This window comes from Panthera uncia (assembly GCF_023721935.1).
Source record: "Panthera uncia isolate 11264 chromosome C1 unlocalized genomic scaffold, Puncia_PCG_1.0 HiC_scaffold_3, whole genome shotgun sequence".
NCBI classification, from domain to species: Eukaryota; Metazoa; Chordata; class Mammalia; order Carnivora; family Felidae; genus Panthera; species Panthera uncia.
The window spans coordinates 27,319,898-27,327,567 of NW_026057584.1; the positions used below are offsets into that span (position 1 = coordinate 27,319,898).

The 7,670-nt window shown below is 37.2% G+C and overlaps 1 pseudogene; it reads left to right on the plus strand.

Moving 5' to 3' along the window:
• The first annotated feature begins 4,515 nt into the window (after window positions 1–4,515).
• LOC125911248 (60S ribosomal protein L30-like) lies at window positions 4,516–5,557 on the plus strand (annotated as a pseudogene).
• Window positions 5,558–7,670: the final 2,113 nt, after the last annotated feature.

The window sequence follows — 7,670 nt, forward strand, 5'->3', positions numbered from 1 at the left end:
GGCAAGGATGCGGACAAAGAGGATCTCTTTTGCACTGTTGGTGGCAGCGCAAGCTGGTGCAGCCACTCTGGAAAACAGTATGGAGGTTCCTCAAAAAAAACGAAAAATAGAACTCCCCTAGGACCCAGCAATTGCACTACTAGGCATTTATCCAAGGGATACAGGTGTGCTGTTTCAAAGGGACACATGCACCCCCATGTTTATAGCAGCACTATCAACAATGGCCAAAGTATGGAAAGAGCCCAAATGTCCCTCGACAGATGAATGGATTAAGAAGATGTGGTCTATATATGCAATGGAATATTACCCAGCAATCAAAAATAATGAAATCTTGCCATTTGCAACTACGTGGATGGAACTGGAGGGTATTATGCTAAGCAAAATCACTCAGATAAAGACAAATATCATATGACTTCACTCATATGTAGAATTTAAGAGACAAAACAGATGAATACAAGGGAAGACAAGCAAAAATAATATAAAAACATGGAGGGGGACAAAACATAAGAGACTCTTAAATGTGGAGAACAAACAGAGGGTTGCTGGAGTTGTGGGAGGGGGGATGGGCTAAATGGGTAAAGGCATTAAGCAATCTACTCCTGAAATCACTGTTGCACTACATGCTAACTAATTTGGATATAAATGAAAGAAAGAAAGAAAGAAAGAAAGAAAGAAAGAAAGAAAGAAAGAAAAAAAGAAAGACAGACTTATTCTTCTCAAACTATGCAAAAAAAAAAAAAAAAAAGCTAGAAAAGCAATGATAGCTTCCAAATTTACCAAAACCACATAAAGACACACACACACAAAAGACAATTACAGGCCAATATCTCTGATGAACACAAATGCAAAAATCTTGAACAAAATATTAGCAAAGCAAATCCAACAATACATTTAAAAAAATCATTCACCACAATCAAGTGAGATTAATTCCTGGGATGCAGGGTGGTCCAATATTTGCAAATCAATCAACGAGATACATCCTATGAACAAGAAAGGATAAAAACCTATGATTATTTCAACAGATGCAGAAAAAGCATTTGGGAAAGTGCAACATCCATTCATCATAAAACCCCCAACAAAGTAGGTTGAAAGGGAACATACCTCAAAATAATAAGTCCTTATGTGAAAACCCACAGCTAACATCATTATCAATTGTGAAAAACTGGGAGTTTTTGCCCTAAATTCAGTAACAAGACAAGGATATCCACTCTCACCACTTTTATTCAACATGGTACTGGGAAGTCCTAGCCACAGCAATCAGCAAAAAAAAAGAAATAAAAGGCATCCAAATTAGTAAAGAAGAAGTCAAAGTCTATTTGCAGATGACAGGATACTATATATAGAAAACCCTACAGACTCCACCAAAAACTACTAGAACTGATAAATGAATTCTTGTGTTACTGATTTTAGTTATTCTGACAGGTATGAGGTGATTGTGGTTTTGATTTGCATTTCCCTGATGATTAGATCTTGAGCATCTCTTCATGTATCTACTGGCCATCTGTATATGTCTTATTTGGAGAAATGTCTGTTCACATCAACTGCTTAGTTTTTAATTGGATTATTTCTTTTTTGGATGTTGATTTGCATAAGTTATATATTTTGGATACTAACCACTTATTGGATATATCATTTGCAAATATCTTCTCCCATCCAGTAAGCTGTTTTTCAGTTTTGTTTCCTTTGCTGTGCAAAAGCTGTTTATTTTGATGTATTCCCAATAGTTTTTGTTTTTTTTTTTTTTCTCCTTTTTGCTGTTGTTGCTTTTGTTTCCCTTGTCTTAGGAGACATATCTAGAAAAATGTTGCTGCGGCCAATGTCAGAAAATTACTGTCTGTGCTCTTTTCTAGGATTTTTATGGTTTTAGCTCCCACATTTAGGTCTTTAATCCATTTTGAGTTATTTTTGTGTATGGTATAAGAAAATGGTCCTGGGGCGCCTGGGTGGCTCCATCAGTTGAGTGTCCGACTTCGGCTCAGGTCATGATCTCACAGTTCGTGAGTTCAAGCCCCGTGATGGGCTCTGTGCTGACTGCTCAGAACCTGGAGCCTGCTTTACATTCTGTGTCTCCCTCTCTCTCTGCCCCTTCCCTGCTCATGCTCTGTCTCTCTCTGTCTCAAAAATAAATAATAATTAAAAAAATAAAATGGTCCAGTTTCATTCTTTGGCATGTGGCTATCCAGTTTTCCCAATACCATTTGTTAAAAAGACTTTTTCCTTTTTTTTTTGATGCGTATTTATTTAATTTGAGAGAGAGTGTGTGTGAGTGGAGTGGGGGCAGGGCAGAGAAATAAAGAGAAAGTGGAGGGGGGGAGGGAGGGAGAGGGAGAATCCCAAGCAGGCTCCACGCTGTCAGCACAGTATCTGATGCAGGGTTCAATCTCCTGAACTGTGAGATCATGACCTGAGCCAAAATCAAGTGTCAGATGCTTAACCTACTGAGCCACCCAGGTGTCCCAAGACTGTCTTTTTCCCATTACATATTTTTGCCTCCTTTGTCAAAGATTGACCATATAATTGTGGGTTGATTTCTGGGTTTTCTATTGACTTATGTGTCTATTTTTGTGCCAGTACCATACTACTTCGGTTACTACAGCTCTGTAGTATATCTTGAAATCTGAGATTGTGATAACCTCGTTTTGTTTTTCTTTTTCAAGATTGCTTTGGCTATTCAGGATCTTTTGTGGTTCCATATAAATTTTAGGATTGTTTGCTCTACTTCTGTGAAAAATGCTGTTGGTATTTTGATAGGGATTGCATTAAATCTGTAGATTGCTTTGAATAGTATAGACATTTACCAATATTTGTTCTTCCAATCCATGAGTATGGAATACCTTTCCATTTGTTTGTGTTATCTTCAGTTTCTTTCATCAGTGTTTTATAGTTTTTGGTGTACAGGTCTTTCACCTCCTTGGTTAAGTTTATTCTTAGATATTTTTTATTTTTGGTGTAATTGTATATGGGATTGTTTCCTTAATTTTTCTTTCTGCTTCTTCATTACTGGTATATTGAAATGCAACAGATTTCTGTATACTGATGTTGTATTCTGTTGATATATCTGGTAAGTGGTTAATATCCAAAATATATAAAGAACTTATACAAATCAACATCCAAAAAAAAATAGTCCAATTAAAAACTAAGCATTTGATGTGAACAGACATCTTGCCAAATAAGACATATACAGATGGCCAATAGACACATGAAGAGATGCTCCAGATCTAATCATCAGGGAAATGCAAATCAAAACCACAATCACCTCATACCTGTCAGAATAACAAAAATCAGTAATACAAGAAACAACATGTGTGGAGAAAAGGGAACCCTTGTGCACTGTTGGTGGAACCATAAACTGGTGCAGCCACTGTGGAAAACAGTATGGAAATTCTTCAAAAAATTAAAAACAGAATTACCACATGACCCAGTAATCCCACTACTAGGTATTTACCCAAAGAATACAAAACACTAATTTGAAAAAATACATGTACCTGTATCTTTATTGCAGAATTACTTACAACAGCCAAATCATGAAAGCAACCCAAGTGTCCACTGATGGATGAATGGATAAAGAAAACATGATATGGAGCACCTTGCCAGCTCAGTCACTAAAGCATTCAACCCTTGATGTTGGGGTTTTGAGTTTGAGTCCCTCGCTGGGCATAGAGCTCAACTGAAAAAAAAAAGAAGGGGTACCTGGGTGGCTCAGGTCATGATCTCATGATTCGTGAGTTCAAGCGCCACATCAGGCTCTGTGCTGACAGCTCAGAGCCTGGAGCCTGCTTCACATTCTGTGTCTCCCTCTCTCTCTGCACCTCCCCAACTCGCGCTCTGACTCTCAAAAATAAATAAAAACGTTAGAACAAGTTTTAAAAAAAGGAGACGATGTGGTATTTGTGTCCAATAAAATATTACTCAGCCACAAAAAAGAATGAAATTCTTGCTATTTGCAACAACATGGGTGGCACTAGATGGTATAATGGTAAGTGAAGTCAGTCAAAGAAAGATAAATATGATACGATTTCACTCACAGGTGAAATTCACTAACTTAAATGTGAATTTAAGAAGTAAAGCAAATAAAGAAAGGAAAAAAGGCAAACAAAAAACCACTCTTAAATATAAAGGATGAACTGATGGTTACCAGATGGTTACCAGGAGGATGTTCAGGTGAAATAGGTGAAGGGGATTAAGAGTACATTCACCATGAAAACAGTGAGTAATATATAGAATTGTGGAATCACTATAATGTACATCTAAAACTAATATAACACTATGTTAATTACACTGAAATTAAAAAACAATTTTGTAATATTTTTTAAGTTAAAAAAATTTAAAAGTTGACATTTGATCAAAGGCATGAAAAAGGTAAAAAGATCCAGTGATACAACTATCTGGGGGATGAATACTCCTGGTAGAGGGCACAGTAAATGCAAAATAAAAAAGTCTTGAGGTACCTTTCTTGCACCCAGCAACCTTGGAGTCTGCTCTTAGTTGGGGCCATCCTGCACCTAAGACAGGAAGATGGTGGCCACAAAGAAGATGAAAAAGTCGCTAGAGTTGATGAACTCTAGGCTCCAGCTCATAATGAAAAGTGGAAAGTATGTGCTGGGATAGAAGCATACTCTGAAAATGATCAGACATGGCAAAGTGAAATTGGTCATCTTCACCAACAACTGCCCACCCCTGAGGAAATGTGAAACAGACACTACATCATAGTGGCCAAAACTGGTGTCCACTACAGTGGCAATAATATTGAACTGGACACAGTATGTGGGAAATACTACAGAGTATGCATACTGGCTATCAGTGATCCAGGTGATTCTGATATCATTAGAAGCATGGACAGCACAGACTAATGAAAAGTAAATCATGCAAAATTTTTCAATAAAAACAGCTAGAGCTTGTTTAAAAAAAAATGTGGAAGCAGAACTATGCCTGTTATGTTCAAGGAAAAGGAGCCAGAGAAGCTGGGTGGCTCAACCTCATGGTTGGCAAGTTTGAGCGCCACACTGGGCTTGCTGCTGTCGGCACAGAACCCACTTCGGATCCTCTGCCCACCCCCCTCTCTCTGTCCCTCCTCCACTTGTGCTCTCTTTCTCAAAAATAAATAAAACATTAAAAAAGAAAAGAAAAAGAGGCCAATGTGGCTGAAACACAGTTAGCAAAAGAGAAGAGGAATTACATTAGGAGAGGATTCAAGACTAGAAAGCTAGATCATTTGTATCTTGTAGGCAATGTTAATTTCTAGTTCTTAAACTGAATGAGACAGAAAATCTCAGTATTTTGAACAGAATATGATCTGATTTAGATTTTTAAAAAAGATCACTCTGGCTTTTGCTATAATCTAACTGAGTGATAATCATATCTTGGTCCAGGTTGGTAGCAGAAGAGGTGGTAGTAGTCAGATCCAGACATGTGAAGACAGAGCCATTTGTTATCCAATGCAAAAGATAAGAGTCAAGGACAGTACCAAGGTTTTGGGCTTAGGTGCCAAAAGGGTTACAGCCAATTACTGATATAGGAAGGAAAAGCTATGTTCAAATATTATAACTGAATAGTGCCTCCCTCCTCCCCCCCCCACCCACCCCCCCACAACCTTCACCCCCCGGCAAAGATGACCACATCCTAATCCCTGGAACCTGTGAATATGTTACCTCACACAGCAAAAAGGGATTCTGGAGGTGTGATAATGATCCTGAGATTGGAAGATTATCAGAATGGGCCCAACATATAATCACATGAGTCTTTATAAAAAGAGGCAGATGGTCAGAGTCAGAAAAGAAAATGTGACAACAGAAGCAGAGGGAGAAGGGGGAAGTGAAGATGGAAGCAGAGAGACAGAGATGTGAAAACAGAAGCTGAGGTTGCAGTGATGCCACTGCTGGCTTGGAATTTTAAAGAAGGTCATGAGCTAAGGAATGCAGGTAGTCCCTGAAAGCTGGAAAAGGCAAGGAAACCGATTCTCCCCCAGAGCCTCCAGAAAGAACCCAATTCTGTGGCCTACTATAGACTTACCATCTCCAGAATTATAAAATGGTAAGTTTGTGTTGTTTTAAACTGCTAAATTTGTAGCAATTTGTCACAACAACAATAGAAAATTAATGTAAATACAATAGTTTGAATATTTAGAAATTAACTATATGTATCAGATTTTTTTGTATTATAACAAAATCTCCTTCAAAACTTGAAAACAATGCCATAGGACTAGAAGACTGTACACTCAGAAGGTATTGTGTCAAGTTAAACAAATGTCTTAGCATTATAAATAAACTGTAACTCCTTATAAACTTTTCATGCAATTTTTAATGAATTCTGGGAGTATCCTTTTTGATAAAGACAAAGACAAAAAACGAGGGCACCTGGGTGGCTCAGTCGGTTAAGCATCAGAGTCTCAATTTCAGTTCAGGTCATGATCTTATGGTTCATGCGGGATGGAGCCCAGAGTTGAGCTCTGCCCTGACAGCATGGAGCATGCTTGAGATTCTCTCTCTCCTTTACACTCCACTCCTCCCAGAACACACTCTCTCACTCTCTCGAGGTAAATAAACTTAAAAAAAAAAAAATGTTTAAAAAAGACAAAAAACAGAAGTCATTAATGACATCTCTATTACTCAAAAGCAAAAAATATATATATTTCACATAAAATTTAAGGCACATTTTGTAAAAATTTTTTATAAAGTATTTTTTATTTTATTATCTTTTCAAGCAAGCTCTACATCCAACATGAGGCCTAAACTCATGACCCTGAGATCAAGAGTTGCATGCTTTATGGACTAAGCCAGCCAGGCACCCCTTTAGGTACATTTTTAATTTCTGTTCTTCTGAGCAAAACCATGTTACTGGATGATTTTGCTCTTACTCCAAATAATGGACAACGGGATTTTACTATGTATCTAAAAAACAAACAAACAAACAAAAAAACTAAAAAAACAAAACAAAACAAAAAAAACAAAAAAACCAATTAACTATTTTACCTAACGAAAGGAAAAATGTTAATAAGTTGGTTTTTCAGAGTTACTCTAGGAAAGTAACAACTATAAATTTATTTCATCTACCAAACATTAAAGCAACTCCTACTATTATAAAACTCTTTTGGGGCACCTGGTGGCTCAGTCAATTAAGTGTCCAACTTCAGCTCAGGTCGTGATCTCACGGTTCAGGAGTTCGAGCCCCAAGTCAGGTCTTTGCTGACAGCTCAGAGCTTGGAGCCTGCTTCAAATTCTGTCTCCCTCTCTCTCTGCCCCTCCCCCACTCACGCTCTCTTTCAAAAATAAACATTAAAAAAAATAGTAATAAAATAAAATTCTTCTATTTGTAAAAATGTAGATTCCAAGTCAATCAAAACATTGTTTAAAATTTCTGGAAACTTTTTAGATTAGGTATCAATGTTTATATTAATAAATGAAAAAAAGAACACAGGTCCTACATGTATCTTTACAAAAGTCCTTAACAATTACTAAGTCCTTTTTCACAGACAAGAATTAAAATCAATCAGGAAATATCAGCAATTTTAGTTGTAATTTTTTCATCAAATTTTTTAAAAATTTTAAGTTTATTTATTTTGAGACAGGGAGAGCATGAGTGGGGGATGAGTAGAGAGAGAGGGAGAGAGAGAGATTGAGAGAGATTGAGAGAGAGACGGGGGGGGGGGGAGAGAGAGAGAGAGAGAGAGAGAG